A 12,699-nucleotide genomic window follows, 5' to 3' on the forward strand; every position below is an offset into this window, starting at 1 on the left:
TCATGGCAACTTAGGACATTCATTCATTCAACAATTCATTCATTCAACTGACTGTCCCACCCTCAGCCAGGCACTGTGCTGGGTGCCTTAGGGGATACAAACAAGACAGTCTGGTGCTACCCTCTGGGACGACTCACTGTGAGGACCACACCTCCCCCAACACACCCACATTCCACACTCGAGGGAAATGGAGGTGAATTCCAGCTGGGCTTCCAAGGGGATGGACGATTTGTTCAACAGAGCAGGGGGGAGGGCACTATTGGAAGAGCCAGCAAGGGCAAAGTCTGGGAGCTTAGCTTATCAAGGGGAGAAAAGGGGAAACAAAGGCACAGAGGTCAACCACAGCCCCGGCACCTACAGGTGTTGGGATTTGGTTACTTCTCATCCCTGGGCTGCCACTTAGCCTCTGCCTCCCCATCCGTGGGGGCCCGGGCAGCTCTGCGATATCCTGTGATACGCAGGAGACAGATCCTGCCCCCGGGGAGGAGGGTGCAGGGCTCATTGTATCTTGGGTACCACTTTTTCCAAGGACGCGCTGGGAACAAATCACCAAAACACCCGTTTCATTTATCCGCACCCGCTTTGGTCCCAGGACAGCTCAGTAAGACCTGGAGTTCGGACCTCGGCTACCCTGCCCCCTCCTCATCCCTTCCTGTCCAGTCCAACGTCACCTCCTCCAGGAAGCCTTCCCGGAAACTTCAGGAACCTCCCATCCCTCCCCCCAGCTTCTAGCTCTCCCAATGGTCTGCAGCATCCTGGTGAGCAGAGCAAGCCTGAAGGATGCTGTTTCACGAAACACGACTGAAGCGCCAATAGGCGCCCAGCGCTGGGGTGGGTGGGGCCGCACCCCGGCCGCGGGAGGGGGACGAGGATCCGCCGCACTTTCCGCCCGCCCGCCCACTTGCGGCGCGGAGCCGCGGCCCGAGAACCGCGAGGCCACCCTCGCGCGCCGGCCCCCGCGTCGGCCCCGCCCGCCCGCGCCCGCCCGCGCCGGCCCCTTTTGTTCCCTCCCGGCGCCGCCGCTCGCTCGGCTCCGCTCGGCTCGGCGCGCTCGGCTCGGCCGCGGGGCGCGCAGGCGGCGCCGGGCCGCCTCGGTCAGCATCTCCTGCCTTCCCGCCGCTGGCCGCCCGGGCGGCGCGAGCCCGGCCGGAGTGCGAGCTGAGCCCGCGCGCCAGGAGGGGCTCCCGGTGGGCGGCGGCGAGCATCCTCCCTGGCGGCGCCCCGGCCCGGAGCGCAGGAGGCCGGCGCGGGCCGCCCGCCGCCCGCCCGTTGCTGGAGGGGCGAAGGTAGGAGCGGCCGAGGGGCCCCGGGGGAGGGGGTTCGCCGTGCAACAAAGGACCGAGGGCGGCGGGGGGCGGCGGCAGCCCCTGCCTGGGCAGAGGCGGACGGCCAGCCCGAGGCATTGTCGGGGCGCAGGAGAGCCGGGGGTCGCAGGCCGGCGGGTGGGCGTGGGAGGGAGCTGGTCCTGGGGTGCACCCCAACTTCCCCACCGCCTGCGGGCGAGGAAGGGGCGCTGCTGGCGTTGGGGACGCTTCCCGGGCAGCGCGTCCCTTGGTGAAGGCATCCTTACCAAGGCACCCTCGGTGCCGCCACACACGGGCGGGGGTTCAGCGCATCGGCTGGGGCCGCCTCACTCTCCTCCCCAGGGCAGGCGGCGCGGGGCGGCTGGACACGCCGCCAGGCTCGGGGCTCACAGGCCCGGAGGGCACAGCCTGGTGGGCGCGGCCACACAGCCGCCTTTTCTAGACCCGGGGTCTGGGAGAACACGGAGCATCCGCCAGCTGGGGTCGCCTCGCCGATGCCCTTTGCAAAACTTGGGTGAAGTGCATGGTGGAGGGGGCTGGAGGGAGACCGGGGCGGGGCGTCTTCCCGCAGGGGTGCCCCCCCAAGCTGGCGCTGGTGGCTGGTGAGGCAGCAGATTTTCTGCCCTCCCCACAGGGAGGGGCGGCGGCCGCCGAGGATGCTTCGCTGGGCCTCCAGGGCCCGCCCGTTTGGGCCCTTCAGGCTGGGCCTGGGCGGGGCCGGTGCCCACTGGGCACTGCCACGCAGGCCCCAGCTCCGCCCTGGGAAGGAGGGACAGAGGGAGCATCTTGGGGGGAGTCTCACACCCAGCGGTGCATCCCCCAATCTCTGAGACCCAGCCTCTGTCTTCTGGGTGAGAAGCGAATCCACTGGGGAGGGGGCCTCCTATTGTAAGATGCCCAAAGGAGGCTAGTGGGGGTGGGGCTGGCCTAGGGTGCAGATAGAGGAGGAGGGTGCGGGGAGCACCACGTGGGCCGCCTCAGCTTGTGTGTGCGCCTGACTCCCCACTAGTGTAATGTAAACAATGAGCCCTTCATTCATCCAGCTGCAGTCACCTGGCCCAGTGCTGCCAGGGTCTGGCAGGTACACAGAGGAGGGACCTCGCTACCCCAAGGAGCACAGCCCAACAGCCTTTGATGAGTGTGGTGGTGGGGGAGCTGGGAGCATGGAGGAGGGACACCTGAAGGATGGGCTGGAGCAGGAAGCTTGATAGAGCCCCCTGCAGCTTGCTGCCAGGATGCCAAAGGGGCTTGAGGCAGGGAAATAGCGTGGGCAGGCTCGGAGTCAGAAGAGGAGGCAGGAGGCCTGGTGGCTGTCAGGTTAGAGGAGCAGTGGTGGGCCTGGGGCAGAAGGCGGGGGAAGCTCTGCTGAGGGGAGGGATTTCTCTGTCCCTCCTGCTTCCTCAGGTGGGGCCCTTGGGCACCCTCCTGTGTGAGCCAGGATGCATTGGCGTCTGCAGCGCCTGGCCTAGGGGTCATGCTGGCGTGCAGGCTCTGGGACAGGTGGAGGTGGAGAGAGATGGAGAGGAGTTTCAAAGGCAGGAGAGCCTGGCAGAGGGGACCTGGGGGGAGCCTCAGTGCATGCGAGTGTGCACCTACAAGCCCCCAGGTGCAGCCAACAGGCTGGGAAGGCGGTGCCTGGAACGCTCCACCCAGAGCCAGAAATCCCAGGTGGGGATCCACCCACAGGTCCCCCATCCCTTTCCAGCATTTGTGGTCCACTTTGGCAGTTAAGAGTTAGGATGCTGGAGCCTGACAGCCTGCCACTTACTAGCTGTGTGACCTCAGACAAGTCACTACACCTCTCTCTGCCTCAATTTCCCCATCTATAGAGCAAGGATACTTATGGTATCTACCTTTCAGGGTAGCTGAGAGAATGGGGCAGGTGAGGGTGTGAAGTGTGTGCACTGTGACGGAGTGATTGTCCTGTGTTCGTTCCTGCTGCCGCGCGGGGTGGCCCTCCGGCCTCCCTGCACACACACTGGCTGCTCAGCTGTTCGTCCACCATCAGGTGGTCCTGCCTTTTAGCCCCGCCCAGGCCTGCAGTTCTCCGCCTCCCCACAGCCTCCGCCCTGGGCTGCTTCCTCTGCTCTGGGCTGTGATGTGGGGGACAGTGCCCTCCTGATCCACCCTGCCCCTGGATGCCATCTACGCTACCTTTGCTTCCGTGCCCAGAGGAGGGCAGCTGCATTCTCGGCCCTCTTGGTTCCCTGTAGTCTTAGCCCGGGCTGCCCTAATGAAATACTACAGACTAGGGGGCTTGTAGACAACAGACATTGATTTCCCACAGCTCTAGGGGCGGGAAGTCTGAGATCAGGATGCCAGCGTGCTCAGGTGAAGGCCTGGGTGGCAGACTTCTTGTGTCCTCACATGGCGGTAGGGTGTGGCGTCTCTTATCAGGGCACTAATCCCATTCTTGAGGGCTCCACCCTCTTGACCTAATCACCTCCCAAAGGCCCCACCTCCTGATACATCACATTGGGGGTTCAGTTTCAACAAGGGATTTGGGGGGACACAAACATTCAGACGGTGGCACCTGCTCAGTGTTTCTTGGGGAGAACATCAGCCTTTCTGTAGGTTTTATTTATTTTTAATTTTTATTTTTTTTAAAGATTTTTATTTTTTTCCTTTTTCTCCCCAAAGCCTCCCGGTACATAGTCGTATATTCTTCATTGTGGGTCCTTCTAGTTGTGGCATGTGGGACGCTGCCTCAGCGTGGTTTGATGAGCAGTGCCATGTCCGCGCCCAGGATTCGGACCAACGAAACACTGGGCCGCCTGCAGCGGAGTGCACAAACTTAACCACTCGGCCACGGGGCTAGCCCCTGTGTAGGTTTTAAATAACAACACGTGTTGAGTGCTTACTCTATGCCAGCAACTGTTTTGAGCTCTTTAAGTGGACGTGTTAGTCTGTGGATACCTTAAGAACAGTGCTTGCATTTCGCAGATGAGGCAGTCGAGGCATGGAGGGGGTTTCCCTGTTCCCCTGCATGCGTTTGTTAAGCATCTACTCTGCACCCGGGATGCAGGCCCCCTTCCACTGCTCCGTCCTCTTCGGTTCATAGAGCACAGTCTGGCCATGCCTTCCCCTGACACCTCCACCCCATTCGCTCAGGTACGAAGTCCACACACACTGTCCACCTCTCTGGGCCCCCCAGCCGGTCATGCCTTGGCTTCCCAGCACAGTTCCCGCTAGTCCCGCCGGCCGGGCCTCACCTCCTAGAAACTATGCGCGGTGGCCGTGGCTTGGCCAGCAGGCCTGCCCTTGAGTGGGAGGTGGGGGAGGGTTCTAACCCTGGCTTTGGGACGATTCTGTGCAGGGTACAGGAACCTCCTCCAAGTAGGTTAGGTGAACAGGGAGTTGAGAGGAGGGAAAGGGAGCTTGTGCAGCACACACTGCAGGCGGCGGCTCCCCCAGGGCCGGGAGGCTGGCAGGCACCCCTCCTCCAGCTTTCCTCTGTCTGGACTGCGCTTTTTACCTCAGCCTCTCCCTGAGCATCTGTCCCTTCTCCCCTCCCTGGAGGCCGGCTCTCTCTGGGTTGTCGGCATGGCTCCCCCAGGCAGTGGCTTCAGCTTGAGGCCCTGAGACCTCCCGTGGGTGCTCCCCTCAGTCTCAGGGTGCCAGGGAGACCAATGGGCCCTGTCTGGGTGAGGGCACCCACCCCGTCCCCTCAGCTGGTGGGGGCCAGGCCATGTGGTCACTGAGGGTGGGAGACGGTGCTGGGCACAGCTGGTACAGCGTTGGCTGCGTTTATGATGCGTGGTTTGTGCTGGGGGTGGCTGGGTGAGTGGGGGCATTGCCATCCTTGAGAGCTCACAGTCTGATGGGAGAGGCAGACCCACGGCCAGTTAACCATGGGGCCGCAGGATACGGCGCTTGGGTCTCCCCTGCTCAGCAGCACAGTTTGCTGGGAGAAACTGGGGTGTGCTGATCTGGCCGGTGCGGGTAGGACAGAATGGGACGATGGGGACGGGGCTCCCCAGCCCTGGCCCCCCTGCTCCCTTCTCTGGGCTGTGCTGCCAGGGTTGGCACACAGAAACCGTAATCCCAAACTCCTGTTTTCAGGGGAAATGCTTCACAATGATAATGAAATGTTTCCGTTCTCAGCAGAAAGCAGAGCACGTCAGGTGGTTTTTATTAACAAGACATAAATTTGGGGCCTTGTCCACTTAACGGCTTCCGTCTTCCCCGAGCAGCTCCTGCTCCGGCCCTGGCTTATCCCTCGGGCTCCAGCTGCGGCCCTGAAAGATGGTCACTCCTCGTCACTGCGCCTTTGCCCCCGTGGCCTCTTTGTCACAAGAAGGTGAAGAGGGTGGAATTTCAGGTTCACAAGGAGTGCCTGGGGGTCCAGCCTCCCCGCCCTGAGGAGGCTATTGTAGGGGTCCAGGGCCGGTCTGCTCCTGCCTGCACCCGGCCTGGCCCAGCTCCTCCCTGGCCCCGCTCCGACCAGCATGCAGCACTGAGGGTGGGAGTGAGTGATGGCTGGGCGTGGGGAGCACAGTGCCTTTGGTTTTCGGACCCTGCCTTCCAGAAGCTTGTACTGAGTTAGAGACACCAGCCCCCTTCCTGGAAGCGTAAACAGTATGGGTACCTACCTTTCAGAAACTGTTTGAGGCCAGAGTAGAAGAGATGCCTGGTTGCCTAATGGGGTCATTGCCCCGGCAAGGGGGGCATGTCATTCCAGGGGTCGCTCAGGGAGACAGGACCCGGGTGATGGGGTGGCCTGGGCTTCCTGAGGGAGTGGGACTGGGCTGTGTCTTGAAGGATGCTGGACTTTGGGTGGTTAAGGAGATCCTTCCTGGTGGACGCAAAGGGAGAAAAGTAACGGGGAAGTTTGGGCAGCAGGAAGGCGAGTGTCGGGCTGGGGGCTCAGCATGGAGCCACCATTCTTCCAAGTTGAATGTGAAATCGGGTGTCTGGTGTCCGACCTGTGATGAGGGATGGAGTAACGTTTGGTGTCTCGGGATTTCTTGCCATCTTCTATCCTGATTCTGCTCAGGCTGTTCTCTTTTCTCATGTACTGTTCCCTGCGTAAGTCGGTTTGTTCGTTGGTTCGTTCCCTCAGCTTGCTCAGTTCATTCATTCAGATCAGGGGCTGTGCTGGGCACGGGGGACAAGGAACAGGAGGGAAGACACCCTAAAGGGTCTCGTGTGTTCTTTGTCTGGTTCCAGAAAGGACTCCAGGTGATGCCCAAAGGTGAACGCAGTACCACGAGATGAAAAAGGAATGGGGAAGGTGGGGTGAGCGGAAACCCAGGGCAGCAAAAGTCAGCACAGCAGGGGGGCCGACTGCTGTGCCTTCTGCGGGGAGCGTGACCCCGAGCTTTCTAGCGGCAGACCCGGGGGAGGAAGGAGTTTGGGGTCGCTTCCTCCTGTCACCTCATCTCGTGTAAGCCCGTCTGTGTATACCACTAGCCCTAAGTGAGGGCTCCTGGCTATGGCCCCTGGCAGACAGATGTCCAGAATGCAGACAGAGGGAGGGAGGATGGCCGCCACTTCTGATCCTTCTAATCCTCCTCCTGGAGGGTCCTTGCCAGCAGCTGCGGGGAGCCGAGAGCTGGGGCCGATGCTCACAGCCAGCTCCCTCCATGAGGGTCTCGCTGGCTCCAGGGCGGGGGTGGGGGGTGGCTCCGGGATAGAAGTGGGTGAAGGCTTCCCAACGGTAGGGTGTCTTCAGGAGCAACGACAAGCGCAGATGCAGGCGACTGGCGGGAGGGGCCAGGAAACAGGCCAGAGGCGGGCGAGGGCTGGTCAGCTGGCAGAGGTGCTGCAGGCTGGCCTCAGTCCCCAGGACCGTAGGGTGCCCTCCTCACCTCTTGCCTAAACCTAGCCCTTGACTGCCCAACCCGGGTGCCTGGAGGAGAGGGGTCTTGGTGAGGAAGTAGCGAGCTGGTTAAGAGTGCAGACTCCAAGGCCAGAGGGCCCGAGTGTGAATCCCGCCTCTGCTCTTTATCGGTTGTGTCACCTTGAACAAGCACCCAGACTGCTCTGGGCCTTAGTTTCCCCATTAGTAAAGTGGAGCTCATAATGGTATCTTCTCCATAGGGCTGTTGGGAAGGTTAAACGAGTTAATATTTATAAAGCACTTAAACTGGGGCCTGGAACAGAATAAATGTGACAGGGCTGTGGCTCCTCAGGCTGGAGCAGCTCAGCAGAGGACAGGGTCTCGTGCCACCACGGAACCCCGACGCCAGGTTCACCTGCAGACTCAGAGTCAAGCACAGTGAAGAAGACGTGGGTCCCCCTTCCTCATGTGGTGGGCCACCCCTGGGGGCTGGGTGCTCAGCAGGTTCCCGTTAATGTTGTTGTTTTCTTTTTTTCTTTTTGAGAAAGATTGGCCCTGAGCTAACTGCTGCCAATCCTCCTCTTTTCCCTGAGGAAGACTGGCCCTGAGCTAACATCCGTGCCCATCTCCCTCTACTTTCTGTGGGACGCCTGCCACAGCATGGCTTGCCAAGCGGTGCCATGTCCGCACCCGGGATGTGAACCGGCGAAACCCGGGCTGCCGACGTGGAACACTTAACTGCTGCGCCACCGGGCCGGCCCCTAATGTTGTTATTGACAGTAATCATAGCTGCACGCTCGGGAGAGCCTCTCAGGGCAGCTGGGCCAGCTGGAGCAGGAACTCGCTCTGAGAGCAGGCCTCAGTCTCCTCGTGGTCCCCTCCAGTGATGGGGGGCTCACTGCCTGCTTCTTTGCTCCTTGGAGTCACACTGTGCTGGGTATGCTTAGTGCCGGGTTTCCGGCAGGAGCTATTCAGTTGGAACGTTGAGTTGCTCCTCTGTCCCTGTCCTTCCCAGAGATTACTGCAGGCTGGCCGGCGGATGCGGCGGTGCTGTGTGAACAAGCTGCTCTGGGCCTCCGACTCACCGTGGGGAGGAGGAGGGCAGCAGTGGGCTGGAGGGCATTTACGTTCATTCACGTGTTCATTAAAACATGTACTTTGAGCTGCTGGGCGTGCTGGGCGCTGTCCTAGGTACCGAGAGCCCAGTGATGAGTGAGATGCCCTCGCAGCTGCTCTTAGTGAGAGGAGAGGGGGTGTGTCCACAGAGGAGAGGAAGGGCATTGAGGCAGAGGGAACAGTATGTGCAAAGGCATGGAGATGTGACAGAGTCTATGGGCGTGCGTGGGTATCTGTGGCATTTAGCCAGAATTTGGTGGCAGAGGGTGGACGGGGGTTGCCTTTCTGGAAGCAATAAAAGAAAACACTGGCTCTGAGGGCTTCTTAGTGACTGATGTCACCCCTGGGGCCACCAAATTCTGCCCCTCCTTCACCCCTACCCCCCTGCCAGCAGCTCTGGGCTGCCCTTCCGAGGTGTAGATGGTGCCCATGGCCCCTGGCTGGTCCATCCCTTCTCCAGGCTGTCACACCCTCGCCCTTTCTCATGGGTGCTGGTCTGCATCCTCTCGCCTCTGGCTGGGCCTCTCATACCACTCAGGGGCCAGGTCTGGACCTCAATGGGCTCAGCCTCGACCCTGTCCCCTCCAGGGGAGGGCTCAGGCTGAGGATGCTGGGGTGCTGACTGGCATGTCGTCTTTAGGGAAGAAAGTTGGTGCCCTGGAAGGTTGGTCAGCGAGCGTAGCCCGGCTACGCATCCGACCTGGGTGCCTGGGCTCCCTGGGGCACGGGGCTGCCAGCGGGGAGGCCTCAGACCCCTGGGGGAGACGGATGCTCCGAGGGGTCCACAGGGTTAGGTGCCGCCGGCTGGGGCGGCCTGATGGGTGGGAAGGCCCCAGAGCATCGGGGACCACCCCTGCTTTCTCCTCTCCTGCCGCCACCCACTGCAGCCCAGGCACTTTGGAAAGTCTCTTCATTGAAGTACAACGTCCATCCAGGAGAGCGTGCGTGGCCCGAGAGCCTGTGTCACAGCCCTGGGGTCCGGAGTCCGACTCCGCCAGCTCCCAGAGCCCCTCTTGTTTTTCCTTCCAGTCAATCCCCCTGACCCCGGGTGACCCCTCCCTGATTTCTTTTTTTTTTAAGATTTTTTTATTTTTCCTTTTTCTCCCCAAAGCCCCCTGGTACAGAGCTGTGTATTTTTAGTTGTGGGTCCATCTAGTTGTGGCATGGGGGCGCCGCCTCAGCATGGCTTGACAAGTGGTGCCATGTTCTCGCCCAGGATTCGAACTGGCAAAACCCTGGGCTGCCGAAGCTGAGCGCGAGAACTTAACCACTTGGCCACGGGGCCAGCCCCTCCCTCCCTGATTTCTAACACATCAACAAGTGTTGCCAGCCCTGCACCCCCACTTTTTTTTTTGAGGAAGATTAGCCCTGAGCTAACATCTGCTGCCAATCCTCCTCTCTCTTTTTTTTTTCGCTGAGGAAGACTGGCCCTGAGCGAACATCCTTGCCCATCTTCCTCCACTTTATATGTGGGACACCTGCCACAGCATGGCTTGCCCAGCGGTGCCATGTCCGCACCTGGTATCCAAACCGGCGAACCCCGGGCCGCTGAAGTGGAACATGCGAACTTAACCACTGCGCCACTGGGCCAGCCCCCCTGGACCCCCTTTTAAAGAGAGCATTCAGTCCTCCACTGTGTGCTCCCGTGTCTGGGTATCTGGCTGCCTTCACTCCAGATCGTAATCTCAAGGTTCGAGCACGTTGCTGCCGGCGGTTGTAGTCTGTAGTCCGTTTATTTTCATTGCTGCGTTTGATTCCATTGTGTGAGTAAACCACTACTCATTTCCTCGTTCTGATGGGGGTGGATCTCGGCGTTGTTTTCAGTTTGGGAGGGTTAGGGAGAATAGTACTTGTCTTTTGGTGCCCTATGTGCATGTGTCTGTTGGGTGCACGCCGAGGAGTGGAATTGCTGGGTCGCATTCAGCTGTAAGTGTGACGCCAGGCTATTCTCCAGATCGCTCACACCCCTTTCCCTCCTGGGGGCCGTGCGTGAGCCTTCTGGACGCGCCTCATCCCCTGTAGAATATAGAACTACGAATGTGTTCTCCCCCTTTGTGGCTGGCCCTTCACTCTCTCTCTCAGTGGTGTCATTTGATGCACAGAAGCTCTTACTCTTAATATTGTTCAGTTTATCCATCTTTTCCCTTATTTTTAGCACTTCTGGTGTCTAAGAAATCTTACCCTGCTCCAGTGTTATGAAGACATTCTTGTGAAAACTGTATTGTTTTACCTTTTGCATGTACATCTGCTCTCCATCTGGAATTGATTTTTGTGTGTGACGTGACATAAGCATATTAGTGCCCTGCTGTAACAAAGGACCACAAACAGTGGCTTAAAACAACACGACTGTGTTATCTTACAGTTCTGGAGGTTGGAAGTCTAAGTGGCTCTCACCAGGCTAAAGTCAGATGTCAGCAGGCTGCGTTCCTTCTAGAGTCTAGGGAAGAATCTGTGTCTTTGCCCTTTCCAGCTTCTAGAGACTGCCCGCAGTCTTTGGCTGGTGGCCCCTTCCCCATGCCAGCAATGTCAGACTGAGTCCTTCGTGCACTGCCACCTCTCTGATTTTCTTGCTCCTGCCTCCCTCTTGCACTTGTGGGTCCCTTGTGATTACGTTGGGCTCTCCTGGATAATCCAGAATAATCGTCCCATCTCAAGGTCAACTGATTAGCAACCTTAACTCCATCTGCAGCCTTAACTCCCCTTAGCCATGTGAGCTAACATGTGCAGAAGTCCCAGGGATGGGGACGTGCACATTGTTGGGGGGCCATTATTCTGCCAGCCACGGGAGGGGTCATGATTTTTTCCCCACGTGGCTATCCAGTTGACTCAGCACCGCTTATTGTAAAGACCATCCTTTGCTCAGGGGCAATTCTTAGTTGCTTATGCAAATTCTGACCCAGGGAGGAGGCCGGACAGGCTGGGTTGGGGACGAGAACCCAGGAGATGGGGCAGCACTCCTGTGGCTACCCCAGCCTGGGTGTGTTGGATGGGGCTGCCACGGAAATCAGAGGTGAAGCAGGCAACAGTGAATGACGATTGGGTCAGAGTCCAGGCCTGGGAAGCAGGACACTGGATCCCGTTCCTTCCTGTCTGCCCTGATCACTGGGTGACTGCAGCGGGCCCCTCCCCTCCCCGGGACCCTGACTCTGTGGTTTCAGGGACCTCCTGCCCAGCACAGGTTTTCTTCATTTGGGCACTTGAATCTCACTGTCCTCTTCACTTGCTCTGTGGCTTTGGGTGAATCACTTCCCTGCCCTGGGCCTCAGTTTCCCATTCTGTGAAATGGGAATAAAGGTGGGTCAGAGGGGAACTTGAGCAGTGTTGTTCCCAAGCCCTTCTCCCTGCGCCTGGTGGGGCCCCACAGCAGAGCCAGGCTGATTCTTGCCCAGTTTCCTAGGCCAGCAGCAGGAGGGCCCAGCTGTCTAGTTGCTGGGCCCGTGGGTGGCCACACAGCCAGGAGCAGGCCCTGGGGCCACGGCTGTTCTCTGGTCCTGAGCATGCCAACTCTGTGTGTGTGTGTGTGTGTGTGCACGTGTGTGTGTATGCATGTGTGTAAGGCAGGGAAGTATATTGACCTTCCTTCCCCTCCCTGGACCTGACACAGCCCTGATCCCCTTTGCTCTTTGCTGGGAAACAGGACCCGAGCCACATGAAAGCCTGAGGGAAGATGGCCAAGCCCAGCTCAGGGAAGACTGACCGGCAGGCCATTCCCAGGGCTGTGCAGGCCCCCCAGGCTGTTGGTGGGACCAGGAAGATACAGACTTTACAAGTTGGGAACTGCAGCCCTGTGCTCGGGGGCTGTGGGGCTGGTGAACGTGTGGGACCAGAACGCAGACTTCTGGTCTCAGCTACTGCTTGTCTCCCAGCGGCAGGTGCCAGAGAAGTTGGGGGTTGACTGGGGCTCTAGGTGGCCTGTCCCTCCCTGCTCAGCCCGTGGGTGCCCTGCCCTCGACATCCACACTCCTGGCGTGGCCTGCCCTGCCCTCCCGTCTCCCCGGCTTCATCTTCCCTCCTTCTCCCTGAAGCCTGGTTTCCAGCCCCAGCTCCAGTGGGAGGCCTGAGTGGGTCCCTTCCCCTCGCTGCTTCTGGATGGCTTGCCAGGCCCCTTGTACTCCCAGGGTGACTCGGGGCCCCAAGCAGGGCCCACTCATCACCACCCCCTTCTTCTTGGCGCCCCCTGTCTGTCCCCCTGCTGGCCGCAGCTGTGCCGACAGCTGGCTGAATGGTGGGCTTGCACCGCCTGGGCGGCTCCAGCTTCCGTGGGGCTGTGCTGACGGGTTGAGAGGGCAGGCATGGGGCTGGGGCTAGGCAGACAGGCGTCGGTGGCCCGCTCTCCCAGGCCTGGCCTGAGGGGCAGCTGGCGTGAGGGCTGAGCGCGCTGGCTTCCCCTTGAGCTGGCTGGGCTCGCAGGGACGCCCGCTCTCCCAGGCCTGGCCTGAGGGGCAGCTGGCGTGAGGGCTGAGCGCGCTGGCTTCCCCTTGAGCTGGCTGGGCTCGC

The 12,699-nt window shown here is 60.2% G+C and overlaps 1 protein-coding gene across 3 annotated transcripts in view; it reads left to right on the forward strand.

Moving 5' to 3' along the window:
- The first annotated feature begins 837 nt into the window (after positions 1–837).
- CLIP2 (CAP-Gly domain containing linker protein 2) overlaps positions 838–12,699 on the forward strand; it is a 78,532-nt gene continuing 66,670 nt past the window's right edge. The window contains exons 1-2 of one of the 3 annotated variants that reach the window (XM_070566456.1): positions 838–973; positions 1,241–1,286. The gene's annotated coding sequence lies outside the window, so the exon portion shown is untranslated. Of the gene's footprint in view, positions 980–1,121; positions 1,287–12,699 lie in introns of those variants that run through there. The other 2 variants (XM_070566457.1, XM_070566458.1) reach the window with 2 other exon arrangements.

Source organism: Equus przewalskii, chromosome 12 (genome assembly GCF_037783145.1).
Source record: "Equus przewalskii isolate Varuska chromosome 12, EquPr2, whole genome shotgun sequence".
Classification (NCBI taxonomy): domain Eukaryota; kingdom Metazoa; phylum Chordata; class Mammalia; order Perissodactyla; family Equidae; genus Equus; species Equus przewalskii.